At 42.6% G+C, this 14,822-nt stretch overlaps 1 pseudogene; it reads left to right on the top strand.

The window, feature by feature from the left end:
• Positions 1 to 10,452: 10,452 nt before the first annotated feature.
• Positions 10,453 to 11,565, top strand: LOC118984678 (HAUS augmin-like complex subunit 1; annotated as a pseudogene).
• The last annotated feature ends 3,257 nt before the right edge of the window (positions 11,566 to 14,822 follow it).

Raw genomic sequence — 14,822 nt, forward strand, 5'->3', positions numbered from 1 at the left:
GATCCCACCACATTCCAACTGCTCAGCAGCACACACACACACACAGAATGATTTTCATGGTAACATTCTTAAAGTCTCCTTTCTCCCCTATTCCTACCACATAGGCAGGGCTACCACATGGGTTCTTGGAGTGAGTGTGACTTGTTAGGTGAGTGATGTCAACTCTGTGAAGGACACCCTGGGTTTCCACCCACTCTTGATTCTCCATCCTGTCGGGTCTCTTCCCTTCTACCACCTGCATTATGGACCTCAGATCCCAGCATCCCACATGGAGACAGACACACTGCTCAGTGGCCCACAGCTGCAACTGCCAGGGGCTGCAGGAACCACCATCTCCTCCTGCATATGGGTTTCTGGTTTGACCCTCTTTGACACTCCTGCACTAATCAAGGTATTACAGGTGAAATCTCAGGCCCTGCTGGTCATTACTCAGGCTTCCTTTCCAAGCTGGTCTTCTTTGTATTCGGTCATGGAAGAGCTGTGTAATGTTCCACCTGTGGAATCTGTGTCTTCAAATCCAGCTGCCCAGCAGGCACTGAGTTCTTGCTCAGTTCCAGGACAGACACGAGCATCTGTTTTGGTTTTCACTGTCTGGGAATGTCACAGGTGTCTCTTACCTAGGAGGGTACTGAGAACATCCAGATTTTCACAGGACCTTAAACCTCTGCTGGATTTATCAAGTATGAGTCAGGTATGTGTGCCATCAAGTCTGCCCAGGCACTACATGCTTATCCTCTGTGTAGATGTTTTCATCATGTGCTATCACACTTAGGAACTGCATCAAGTAAACAACCTTTCTAAGGAACTCTTCACAGAAATAAGATAAATGAAATAAATCTTTATCATTTTATTGAATGAATGTCACTAATGTGTGCACTAAGCCATCAGGAAGGACCAGCACTGTGTGACCCCATGGGGGTAAGGTCTCTGAGTCAGTGCAGGTAACGGACACAGGCAACAGAATGGTTTTTTTTCAGGCCTGGAGCAGGAACATGGCATGTAAGTGTTCCCTGGCTGGAAGTTTCCATCATGAGGAAACCACCTGGCTAGTCTTCCTTCTCCAACCTGTGGAGGGTGTGGACTCAGGACAGTCACCTTTGCACTGGGCTCCAACACTCTATTTCACACAACTATTTGCACAGCTGACAGAGAAGAGATATCCTAATTATAAGACTGAAAATTGCAGACAATATTCTAAATTTTCACCCCCAGGTGCATCTAAAAACTAACTTAGCTTGTCTGAAATGATAGAAGCCCCCCTCCTGTCTAGCCCTGTACCTGCATCCCTCCCTGACTCAGAAACACCCTTTGCCTTCATCCCTACTCAGAGCAGTATTAGGGCTTCTACATGAATCTCTGTCTCCAAACAGCATTTCTGGGTGCTTTCAGATGAACACTGGATTCCTGTCACTTTGTTCTTCTATTTTTACAGTATAATTTAAAGCCAATCCTGCTAAGCAACTACATAGATGAACCCTGAGGACACCATGCTGAGTGAAGGAAACAGGCACAGGTAAGTGAACAATAAACAGTCCCTATTGCATCAAAACTCACAGACATTCAAGGCAGAGCTGCTGCGGGAAGCATGGTGGTTTTCCAGAGCTGGTGAGAGGGGCATGATAACCTGCCTTTCCAAAGAAGCATCCTGTTATTCAGGGTGGTTGGGTTCCAGAGGTCAACTGCCCATGGTTGCACCTGGGGTTATTAAGCAGCACATGTTTTTGGTTTGTGTCAAAGGTAGATCACATGTGGAGTTCTCACCACAGCAAAAAAAGGCAGACATGAAGTTCAACTCCAGCGTGAGGACATAAAGACTACAAAGGCTTCAGTCCTAGCCAGAAAGAAGACATTGTTTTTAAAAGCCCTGCTGGGACTGGAGATGGTCTTGTTGGTGGTGAAGAAGCATTTACTCCAAAAAAGATGCCAACAGTGGAAACTCTGAGACAATATACACTAAGGCACACACCCTTCCTCCCCTATCCTAGTTGCAGCAAATGCATTCATGACAGGCACATTCAAGAGAAAAGACTCTGTGTTGCTAGATTCCGGTCACTGGTTCCTTTTCCAGAAGAGAAAATGTCAGTGCCCCTCATTTACCCCCAAGCTCCTGGCTACTAACATTGAGAACCATGCAGCTGCCACCAAACTACGGGACTCCTCCAGTCCAACTGGTATAATTCCTGGAATGGAGGCCATGTCCTGAGCACAACCCCCTGGGACACTGAGTCCCAGAGACTCTCATCCGGCCTTGCCTGACAAGGTTCTCCCACCAGGGCAGGAGGGTCATGGAGACAAGAGGTGCCATGTAATAAGATCTGAACACTCAGCTTCTTAATGAGTGTGGAGCACAGCCATATTCATCCCCAGCAGCAGGTGAATGACCCATTTCACAGTTTTCTCGGGAAAATGGCTAGAGATCAGGAATTATGTAGACTCCAGATCTGTCCCCATGGTTATGAAGTCTTTTCCAGCAATGTATGAAGGCAGTGGAGGCATTGGTGTGGAGAAAAACCATTGAAAGACATGGGGATCAGTGGAGTCTCAGCAGCCATTGGGGTCTTGTGCTTGTGAGAGAACCAAAGACAAGCACCTGGAGGAGACAGCTGCTTTCAGGACAACAGCAGACTTGGTAGTGGTCACTGTATTTACAGGAGTCTGAAGGTGTTTGTTTCCATATGTGGAGCCATCCATTCATCAGGCCCTGCTGAGGATGAGAGTGTGGTCAGTCTATGCAGAGAGCAGCTTCTTGCCTGGTAACAGTGACAAAAGAACATAAAGCCCCATCTCCCATTATTCTCCTGGGGTGGACCTGTGGGCACCAGGACAAGCCCATTTGGAGTCTCTGATCCTGGCACATTTCATGCTGAATGATCCCTGAGACTCACCAGCATTGATTCCTGTATCACCTGATCATTATTTTCATTTCTGCATAGATTATACTCATGCATGTTTCCTAGTTTGCTCATTTCATAATTAGAAAAACTTTGGGATGCCCAAAGCTCCTTCAAACAGAAATAGAGGTGCTATAACTATGAGCTTATGTTTTACTACAAAGATAGAATTTGGTCCTCTGGATCAAACACTCGTCCGTCAGGTTTTAAGTATAATTTCATAATGAACTCTGGTGCACTTTGTTAATAAAGGGAAAAAATAGGAACTTGGTGAAGGAGATGTCAGTAGTCCCTGGTGATATATTTCAGCTGCAAACATGCTTACTTGCTTGTATGTTGCCTGCAGTGAAAATCTGAGAAATCAGATTCACAGCAAGGTCAGGGTCCCTGAATGCAGTTTAGGGATCTGAGAGGAAATCCCTTCTCCAAAGAGGAAGCTCCTTCCTTCCCCACCAGGCCCACATCTGTCCTTGGGGCTGTTTTCTGAAATTTGTGAAAGAAAAACACCCCCAGGTGTCCTGAGTGGCCTCGACAGGTTTGCCTTTCTGTCTCCTACAGTGAGGTTTGTGTCTGGGCTCACAGTTATCTCCACTCACCATGTCTCTTGCAAAGTAATACATGGCTATGTTCTTGGCTGTGAGGCTGCTCAGCATTAAATAAACTTGGCTCTTGGAGGTGTCCCTGGTGATGCTGAGTCAGGATTTCAACGCTGGATTGTAGTACGTACTCCCATCACTCCATATAGCACTGACCCACTCCAGCCCCTTCCGTGAAGCCTGGCGGGTCCAGTGCACATGATGGCTCATTAGCAAGACTCCAGAGACAGTGCAGGTGAGGGAGAGAGTCTGTGAGGGCTTCATCAGTCCTGGGCCTGACTCCTGCAGATGCACACTGGACAGGACGCCTGTGGACAAGTGGCATTATTTTCTGTCAATAACATACAATCGCCAACATCCCATGAACTAATGCCTGACATCTGAGACATGCACCTGTGGGGGGGGGCTGTTACCACCCACAGGAATAGAACCAGAAGTGTCATCTTCTTTTAGAACCGAGATCTGCCCTCTTCAGAGACCTCAGCCTCATGTGAGGAGAAGCTGTGAGCTCCCGCAGCCCAGGGAAGGATGTACACTTACATGTGGGGCTCTATTCTCATAAGAGGGGAGAGACTAAGATCGTTTCCCCATATCCTTCTGGGTTCTGAGCACAGTGCTTTATTGGACTCAATGGTGTGGGTCAAGGGTGGAAGAGATGTTAGGTTATGAGGCACCTTAGATTCAGGATAAGGGACACCCCCTTTTCGTATGTTTAAAAATTAATGTCGATCAAGATGACAGGGTCATATTATTTTAATCTCATGGTTAATAAAATGGATAAACATTATGCCAAAGCATCTTCTCAGTCCAAGGAATCACAAGATCTAGACTCATGATTTCCAGACTGGGTAATCATAATTTTATGTAAAATAATAGTTGATGTGGTAATTATTACAAAGTGAAGGAGAGCCTTTTCCTTCACCAGGCTGAGGTGTCCAGGGAATGCAGGTGGTGGTGCAGGTACAGTTTCTGTCTCAGTCCAGCTTCAGGGAACAGGCCACTTTAGTAAGGACCTTCCACCCAGAGTACAGCCCTGACCTGCACCTGATACAGGTGTTACACATGCTGGGTTCTTCCTTTAAGCTCATTTCCCCCATGGCAGTGCAACCCTTTCCCTCGGTTGAACCCTTCCAGAGGTGTCCAAGGTTTCTAGACCACATGAGGCTCTGAGACCCAGGAGTCACCTTTTCTAGAGACACAGACACTGACTCAGGGACAGCAGAACTTCTGAGGTGTGTGCTGATTATCTGACCTGACTCCTAGTCATAGGGAGTCAGCTTGGAACCTTCTTTCCCCCATTCACCTGAGGTCCTGGAGCAAGTGTCTGGAAGCTGATGTCCTGGGGCAAGGACTGAGAGTTCACCATGTTCCAAAGTGACAGATGGTTTGAAAAACAAGTGCAGACTACGGGTATCTTTCATTAAGTCAAAAAACTGGGAGAAGCCCTGGCTGGTGTAGCTCAGTGGATTGAGTGGGAGCCTGCGAACCATACGATCGCGGTTCAATTCCCATTCAGGGCACATGCCTGGGTTGCAGGCCAGTTCCCAGCAGGGGACACACAGGAGGCAACCATACATTGATATTTCTCTCTCTCTCTCTCTCTCTCTCTCTCTCCTTCCCTTCCCCTCTACAGATAAATAAATAAAATCTTTAAAAAACTGAGAGCAGCCCTGGCTGGTGTAGCTCAGTGTATTGAGCGCAGGCCTGCGAACCACAGGATCGCGGTTTGATTCCCAGTCAGGGCACATGCCTGGGTTGCAGGCCAATTCCCAGCAGGGGACTCACGAGAAGCAACCATACACTGATATTTCTCTCCTTCTTTCCTTCCCTTCCTCTCTAAAGATAAATAAATAAAGTCTAAAAAAGATTTTAAAAAAACTGAGAGCAAATGCATGATGGAATTTAACTGCCTGGTGAATGCTTGAAACCAGGTTTGCTTCTTCAAGTTTCACTCACCCTCCATACACCGAAAATTCCCACTGTAGTCCCCATTATTTAACGGTGCACAGTGAAGACTGAGGTACACCTGACAGACCGAGGACATCAATGGACCAGACTTGAGATTTCTGTATGTGACAAATATCTCAGGAGATTGCTCCTTTCTTAGCAAGAGAGCTGAGAGTGAGGGGTTGGTGCAGCCACATGGAACCAAGGTAACCTCTGTGATGGGGGTGGGAACAACACCCTTCAGGTGCTGGGGGCACCTGTGAGGAACTCTGGGTGCTGATCAACAGTGGCCAGCATGAATGACAGTAAGGTGGATTCCTAGGAAGAGAAGCAGTGAGAACAACTTCAGCGAGCAGTACACCATTTCCCCAGGGGGCAGCTGTGCTCTGTAACCCATACCTGGCCCCTTCACCAATGTGAGAAGAACCCTGAGCCCCCCACCATGGCCCTGGGCAGCCCAATGATGAGGGACCTAACCTAGACCTGAGGTCCCTCAGACTGGATATGACCTCGTCTCTCGCATCTATCCCTGTAACACTTCCCAGAGACACATTCCAGGTGATACTTGGGCATCTCTGTGTCCCAGTTTTAAAGGAGGTTTAGAGACCATGACCTAAGATAAGAGGAACCAATGGAAGATCTTATTGTCTTCTCACTTCTATTTCAGGTGAGAGCAGAGGGAAGCATTGGGTACTTCCGTTGGGGCCCCTGAACAGTGAGAATTCATGGGGACAAAGTATTTCCTGAGAAGGGAGGTTCTAAATCGTGCAGCATACTCCTGTGTCTGATGAGCATAGTGGAAGAGTGTACATCCCCACCTTCATCCTTGTGACACTTGGAGTCAGAGAGTGCTGGGAGTTAAAGTCACACCACACACTCCACATGCCCCTCAAAGAGGTGTCTGTGTCCTCAAAATGTTCTGATCCCTCTCAGAACATCTCTTAACTTACTCTCTTTCTCCACATACATCCATCTAACACAAGCTGTGTTGCAACCCTTCTATGGCAGAGAGGTTCAAAAAATTTGGACACCTGGAAGAATATTCATAGAGATATTCAGATGCCTTCCATGCATTTACTCAAGGGCTGGCAATCCACAAATGCTGCCAGCTGTGTGTCTCCCTGCTTGTCCGTGCATGTCACTCTCTGTGTCCCCAGTGGGAAGTCCCATCTCCCTTATATACTAAAATATATACAAAGCCTAACTGGAACCTAAGAGATTATACAAAAGTTTCATTCTCTTCATGCAAGCCCACTCAAGGCAATGGCAACCATTTATTGGACACAGTCTCAAAGCTATGAGAACACTACTCATCAAACCAATTCTCAAGGTTATGAGAAACTGCTTCCCTTAGTTGCCCTGACAACTGTGTGAAGAAGGCAGACTCCCTCGGTTTACCCTACACATGCTCTCAGCTCAGGGATCTTATGGCCAGGAATCCTGGACCAGGCTCCCCCTCTTCCCAGATTTTATTTTTCTAGTGACTCCCCTGTGGAAGTCACACCCCTCCTGAGGTTCTTGTCCCAAAGAGAGCTCCTTAGAATGACCTTTCATACCCTCCCCTGTCTACAGTCCTGACTTCACTTCAGCCCTTCAGGGTCAAGAGGCATCACCTCTCATAGAAAATACGTACATACCTTTCATTAGCACAGGTGTGATGTTTGTGGTAAAACATGCATTCACTAACATTCTCCTTGTTGATCAATTTTAAATGGACACACAGTGTCCTTAAATACATTGACACCATTGGGTAACCATCATCATCATCCAGATGCAGAAATCCTCAGTTTCCCAAAGTGACATGGTGCCTGTTATGTAACTCCCTGTTTCCTGTTTACAGCTCTCATCATGTCCTGTATGTTTTTTTTTGTACAGATGATGTTTAACAAACCAGTGCCACCAGACAACCAAACCTACACTACATGGGCTTCTTAATGCAGATAAGCTGGAGAGTGGATCTGGACCTGTTAACAAATATATCTTGTCCTTCATTTGAGATATGTGTGTTGAAAATATGAATGTTTTGCCATGGGTGGTGTGGCTCAGTGAATTGGGTGTACACCTGCAAATCAAATAACTGCAGTTCAATTCCCAGTCAGGGCACATGCCTGGGTTGATGGCCAGTTCCCATTAGGGGATGCAAGAGAGGAAACCATACATTGATATTTCTCTCCCTCTCTCTTTTCCTTCCCCTTGAAAGATAAATAAAATCTTTAAAAAAGAAAAAGATAATATGAATGTTTTGGCCAAAGGAAAAACCTGTTTCTAAAAGTATGTCATTATCATAAATGTTTCTTTTTTTAATATAATTTTTATTTAATTCTTGTTCAAGTACAGGTTTCTGTCTTATATTCCCAACCCTGCCCGCCCCCCGCCCCATGCTCCCCGTCTCCCTCTCCTTTCCACCCCCCACCCTTAGTTATTGTCCATGTGTCCTTTATACTTGTTCATGTGAGTCCATCCCCTTTTCCCCTATGATTCTCTCCCCTCTCCCCTCTGGACCCTGTCAGCCTGTTCCATATTTGAGTGACATTGGTCGTATTTTGCTTGCTTGTTTGGTTTGTTTAGATTCCTGTTAACGGTGAGATCATATGGTATTTGTCTTTCACCGCATGGCTTATTTCACTCAGCATAATGCTTTCCAGTTCCATTCATGTGTTGCAAAGGGTAGTAGTTCCTTCTTCCTTTCTGCAGCATAGAATTCCATTGTGTAAATGTACCATAGTTTTTTGATCCAGTCATTTACCGATGAGCATCTAGGTTGCTTCCAACTCTTGGCTATCGTGAATTGTGCTGCTATGGGATGGCAGGACCCCAGAGAGTATAGCGGATAAATGTTTCAATCTAAAGGATTCTAATTACATGAATTTCAATAGAATCAGATTTTTTAAGAATTAAGAATTCTAATTTAGTTGGAAAGGAATTGTATAATTGAAGAATAGAAGCCGTAATATATGACCACACTTGAAGAAATACTAGAAAATAATTTACCCTAAAATTGGTTGTTTTTTAAATGAATTTCAAAAAGCAAATTAACAGAGACTGTGTTCATTGCAGAAAGACTGTGTACATTACAGGACATTTATGCAAATTAAAGACTTTTATAAAGATATCTAGAGAGGATATCATGTACTTCATCTGAATCATGAATTCATTTAGTTAAATAAATTTAAATATCAATAGTAGCTTAAAAAGAATGTCTTTGGTTCTTTTTCAGGCTGTTAAAAGAGAAGATCTAAAAGTTTTGTATAGAAAGAAAAGATGTTGCACTTTTTCAAAAAAAGGTTATATGTTATGTTACTCGGGTACTTGCTTACTTAAAACATATCCTTTATTTCTAATGATTTTATCTATTTTTAAAGATAGGGGAAAGGAGGGAGAAAGAGAGGGATAAAGAGAGGGAGAAAAACATCCACTTATGGTTGCCTTTCATGCACCCCCTACTGGGGGCCTAGCCTGCAATCAAAGATGTGTCCTGATTGTGAATCAAATGAGCAATCATTTGCCTTGCAGTCCATCACTCAAGCCAATGAGCCACACCAGCCAGTGTCAAAAAAACCACATACTCTCTATTGTAAGAAGTAAAGTTGTGCTAGCCTGTCTTTATGTTTGATACCTGTATTGTTACTTTTTGTAAATAAATACCCACTGATTTATTATTGTTTCATAATGATATTTAATATTTTGATAAAATATGAGAAACTTGCCAGGGTTTAGTTTTTGAGATTTTTTTTCTTGACCTAAAATTGGTTTTGGGTAATTCCAAAGGGTTTCTGGGATTCCACATTGACTTGTACTTTCTTCTTATGAATAAAAAGTTTTGAACAAATTAGGCCCATTTTATATGCTTATAGTGCACGCAAAGTTCCATGAATAAGGAAATAATAGCTATGGTCTATTTATGCACATGCATTTTGGATAATTAAGATGAATGTTTAGAGATTATATTAAAACTTCCAAGACTCTATTAAGTTCTATTATAATTTCATTTTTTTTCATTTTGAACTATTTGAAAATGTTCTTACAGAACAACAAATTTCTTTATCAATCACATCATAATCAAGCCTATACCCAGGTCATTTTAAATTTATTTTTTCTGTGATTTAGGGAGAGCCATTTATTGATTCTGATGCATTTCCAAATACATTTCATCTTCAGAGAGAACTATGGAAAGGATTGTGATTTATTCTAAATTTCATATTTCTGAGATATATTTTCAGGTCATGTTTTTGAACAGGATAAAGATTAATAGAGCAGTATGAAATAACTGGATTTATAGGAATACTGGCAAATCATTGGCACAAACAATATTGATTATGGGACAGCATGAACTGAAGTTAATTGTAGTTTTGTAACTGTTGTTGATCATACTGTTATTTTTTAATCATGTTGTTTTTCAGAATGAGAAACCTTGCATTTTTCTTAAAGCAGCTGGTAAATTGTATTTTAATAAGACATATTGAGGCATTTATATTTTTCTCCTCTTTGACCCCTCTGGAATTTGGACAGACTTATTGAATGAGTATTGTTATATCCTCGGTAATACACTTATTTGAATAAATCAAGCAGTAACCTCATTCATTTATATGAATCACACATGAAGCCATTTTCCAACTGTGGATTTATCAACCAATAATTTGACTGGAATGGCACATGTAAGAGACATGCCTAGCTTCTGGATGCCAGCAGGAGCTTTAAAAAATGTAGAATGATGTTGAAGCTAATACAAGCTACTTGGGGAAAGGGCCTGGTGCCTTCCTTATTCAGAAGGTTCCTGGCAGTCTTTCCAGGCAAGGAGTGAAGGTTCCTTTCCTGGGAAATATCAGGGGAGAGCTCAGGAGATTTTGGAAGACCTCAGGAACTTAAAGAACTCACATAAAGGTATACGTATTGCAGGTAAAACCTAATAGAAACTATGTGGCTTGACTTTGCTGCTTCATGTGGCTAATTAAATCTCATTTTTGAAATGTCTTATAAGAGTCCAGAAAGAAACAGGACAAGTGGAGGAAGCAACACCTATGGAATTGCAAGAAGAAAAAGAGGTACAGATTGCTGCATGATTGAAAAAAGACATTTGGAGATCATCCCATTCCTCAGTACGAAGTGAATCCAAAGACAAAAGACATGTTTTGATGATTTTTTAAAGATTTTATTTATTTATTTATTTATTTATTTATTTATTTATTTTTAGATAGAGGGGAAGGAAAGGAGAAAGAGAAAAAGGAATTACAATGTGTGGTTGCCTCTTGTGCTCCATCCCCCCTCCCTGGCCCCTGTGCCCACCCAGGGACCTTGCCTGCAAACCAGGCATGTGCCCTGACTGGGAATTAAACTGTGACCTTTTGGTTCTCAGCCCATGCTCAATCCACTGAGCTATGCCAACCAGGGCTGGGCCACATAAATTTTACATCACCTTGCAGAGCACAACAGGGTCAGTGTCAGGGATATCTGCCTCATATTAGAGAACTGGGGAACAAAAAGCAAGTGAATATGAATCAGAAGCCAAGCATCTTCAGGACCTTCTTATAAAGGGTGTGAATTTTTCCCCTGCCAGTTGCTCTCCCACTGACTAGGTATCTGAATGCTTTGGTTGACAGTGCCCTGACCCTTGAAACAAAGGATACATCACTAGCTAGTTTTCTCTCTGCAGTGAGTGATTTGACCTCTGGTCTTTTTTCATACCAAATCCAAAAATGAAGAAATCAAGCTTGAGCTGGCAAAAGTTGAAAAAAATAACTGCAAGTTTAGTATTAGAAAAAATGTCTATGAGATGATCTCAAGAGGCAGAGCTGCACCTGTCTACAGAAAAGACCAAAGTGGGCACTCATATCCAGAAAATAGACTTCCTGAGAACACAGTCAGAGGAGTTCAGGTTTGAAATCAGAGCCACAGAGGAGACACTTTTAGCCAGAGGCATGGATACTTCTTTGTCCCATCAGTCATCAGGAGCAATTCCAGAGAAACTGGCAGAACTAAAGCAACAGACTATATATTTGAAGAAAATACTGGAGTCATTTTCAGATTTAATTTTAAATCTTTTTCTTGCTCAGCTGAAAATTGAAGAAGCAAAACAAGAATTAGACACCTTTGGAGGTGAATTGACAGAGAAAGTAGACATGATGGAACTCTGAACACAGCCAAGTAAACTTTGTCTTCTCTAACAAAGTAAATTAAATAGGACTTTAAAGAATTATTTTAATAGCAGCACAATTTATGATAGCCAAGAGTTGGAAGCAACTTAGATGACCATTGTTCAATGACTGGATCAAAAAACTATGGTACATTTACACAATGGAATTCTATGCTGCAGAAAGGAAGAAGATGCTCCTACCTTTTGCAACATCATGGATGGAACTGGAAAGCATTATGCTGAGCAAAATAAGCAAGGAGGTGAAGGACAAACACCATATGATATCACCGTTAATAGGGATCTAAACAACAAAACAAACAAGCAAGCAAAATGTGACCAAAGACACTGAAATACAGAATGGGCTGACATAGTCCAGAAGGGAGAGTGGAGAGAATCACAGGGGAAAAAGGCAAGGATTTACATGAGCAAGTATAAAGGACACATGGACAATAACTAAGGTGGGGGCGGAAATGGGAGGGAGGTGGGGAGCACTTGGTGGGGCAGGGCTAGGAATATAAGACAGAAAACTGTACTTGAACAAGAATTAAATAAAAAATAAAAAAGAAAGAAAAAAAGAATTATTTTCTTGCCATGTTTGGTGTGTGGTTGGATGTTGTCCCAGAAACTGAAAGGTCTCCTGTTTGATTCCTTTAGGGCATATGCCTGGATTGCTGGTTTGGTCCCTGGTCTGGGTGTATACAGAAGGCAACTGATCAGTGTTTCTCTCTCACATTCTCCCTCTCTCACATTCTCTCTCACATTCTCTCTCTCTCTCTCTCTCTCTCTCTCTCTCTCTCTCTTGTATTGTATCCTCTTGATATTTCTTCATAGCTTAGTTTCTGTATTGTTAGATGAGATAATGTCACTGTTGATGGGATGGTGGTGTCTGCTGTCTACTACATTTTCCCCCAATACACAGTTTTTACATTAAAATATGTTGGTTTCCTATATAAAAAAAGATTCCAGCAAGACACATTTAAGAGAGCCTGTATAATCAATTATTATTCCTGTTCTGTTTATGAAAATAATCAGGACATGTTGAGCCTGAACCTACCTAATTCTGTAAATGGATTTGTCCTAATTTGGCTTTTTGATTAAAATGTGTGTGATTCTGTGTAGAGAAATTATGTTTCAATAGAGTGTACTGCACAGTTATGGACATTAAATTCCAGTTAAGTAAATTGCTCTCAATTTTTTAAACATATAAACAGGGTCTTTTAAACAGGGTCTTAACTTTTTCTGGCTTCTTCAATAATATTGAGGTTACTCACACAATTTGACTCCTCCATGTTACAAGCCCTACTTCTACTCAGGAAGTATCACCTCCAGGAACCATCTTCATGCTCATCCATGCCCAGGCCTCACCTCCCCTCTGACTGACACCAGCAGTGTCATGGCTCTGAAGAACAACAACAATCCTCTTCAACAGGAAGCAGTGGCAGAAATCATCTAGAACCATTTTTCTGTAAAAGGTTTCAGAGGCAAAATTCTTGAGTGGGAAATAGTGTAGGCAGTTAGACAAAATCAGAGCAAAGACAAGAGGCCAGATGCCAATGGTCACAAAGACAGAAATCTCAGGTGCCTGGCAGCAGACATGTGAAGACAAGTGAGTAAAAATGGGAACATAGGCAGAGGGTGAATTGGAATGTTGACTAGGATAATGGGTGCCAGGGTCCAGTGGCTCCTGTACACGCCTCCCAAACCATCATTATTTCTCCACAGGAGGCAAAGATACACTTGGGACCCAGGAATTCTGTATCAAACACCAAAACTGGCTGAAAATTCTGTCTCGGTCATAGGGGTAATGAGACAAGTGCAGCAACAAGCATACCTCAAATCATTAAAATTTCAAACCAGAGATTAAAGTTATCACACCACTTTCTCTATTTACATAAATGTCCAATCCTCCTGATGGAACTGGTCTTGTTCTGTAAATTGTCACCCAATAAACTTTTTCTCCTCAAAGCAAACAGATTTCTATCAGGTCCCATTGAAGCATGTACCCCTTCTCCAGGTGCTCTTAACCTGTGCAGGGGGACATAGAGAAAACCTGATCTTTCCTGATATATGAAAGCAAGTAACTAAAATGATTCGGGCAACCCTGGCTGGTGTAGCTCAGTGGATTGAGAGTGGGCTGTGAACCAAAGAGTCGCTGGTTCAATCCCCAGTCCAGGCACAAGCCTGGGTTGCAGGCCAGATCCCCAGTGGGGAGTATGTGAGAGGCAACCACACATTGATATTTCTCTCTCTATCTTCTTTGTTTTCCCTCTCTCTAAAAATGAATAAATAAAATATTTAAAAAATAAATAAAATGGTTCAGGCAAATGGGACTACCAAGTGATCAATCAACATGCACACAACTGGCTTAAGATCTCCCTGGATACGTACCAGATGATGGATATTTATTTAGATGTACTCCACTACCTGGCTGGGGAGTAGCAAACCATCTGCATGTACTGCAGAATCTCTCCAAGACTTAAAACACAATAGCCAGCCCTGGCTGGTGTAGCTCAGTGGATTGAGCATGGGCCTGCGAACCGCATGATCGTGGTTCAATTCCCAGTCAGGGCACATGCCTGGGTTGCAGGCCAGTTCCAGGTTCCCGCCAGGTGACGCATGAGAGGCAGCCATACATTGATCCCTCTCTCTCTCTCTCTCTCTCTCTCTCTCTCTCTCTCTCTCTCTTTCTCTATCTATCTCTCTCCTTCCCTTCCCCTCTAAGATAAATAAATAAAATCTTAAAAAAAAACACTATAGCCAATAAAATTGACATCTCACTTTCTAATATTCAGAAATCTGTGGACTCTCTAGCTAGAGTTGTCTTACATAACCAAATTGCTTAGACTACACACTATCAGAAGTAAGAGAAGTTTGCAAGACCATCATCCCTCTTGCTATTCTTACATTGGCCCTTCAGCTCAAATGGGAACAAGCATCACCTAAATCAGGCAACAGAGTACCTGGAATCAACAAACATTGGACTGTCACGCCCCTCTCTTTGAAGGAACTTGAGATTGGTTGATAAGTCTATTTCAATGGATACCACAGGGACTCAGGTTCACACAGGATAATTTTTAATTTAGGTTTAACATTCTTTGTTTTTCAATGCTTGCATTTATTGTTTTCAAGCCCTTTATGTCTTGCTTTTCCCATGCCAGAAAAACCGAATCTACTACACAGGCACTTCCAAAAAATATACTTCCTTCTAACTCACAAGATATTGCTTTCCAACAGGCTCAGGTTTTTCATTCCCCCACA

The sequence above is a fragment of the Sturnira hondurensis genome, unplaced genomic scaffold (assembly GCF_014824575.4).
Source record: "Sturnira hondurensis isolate 20B ecotype Veracruz unplaced genomic scaffold, ASM1482457v3 Scaffold0003716, whole genome shotgun sequence".
Classification (NCBI taxonomy): domain Eukaryota; kingdom Metazoa; phylum Chordata; class Mammalia; order Chiroptera; family Phyllostomidae; genus Sturnira; species Sturnira hondurensis.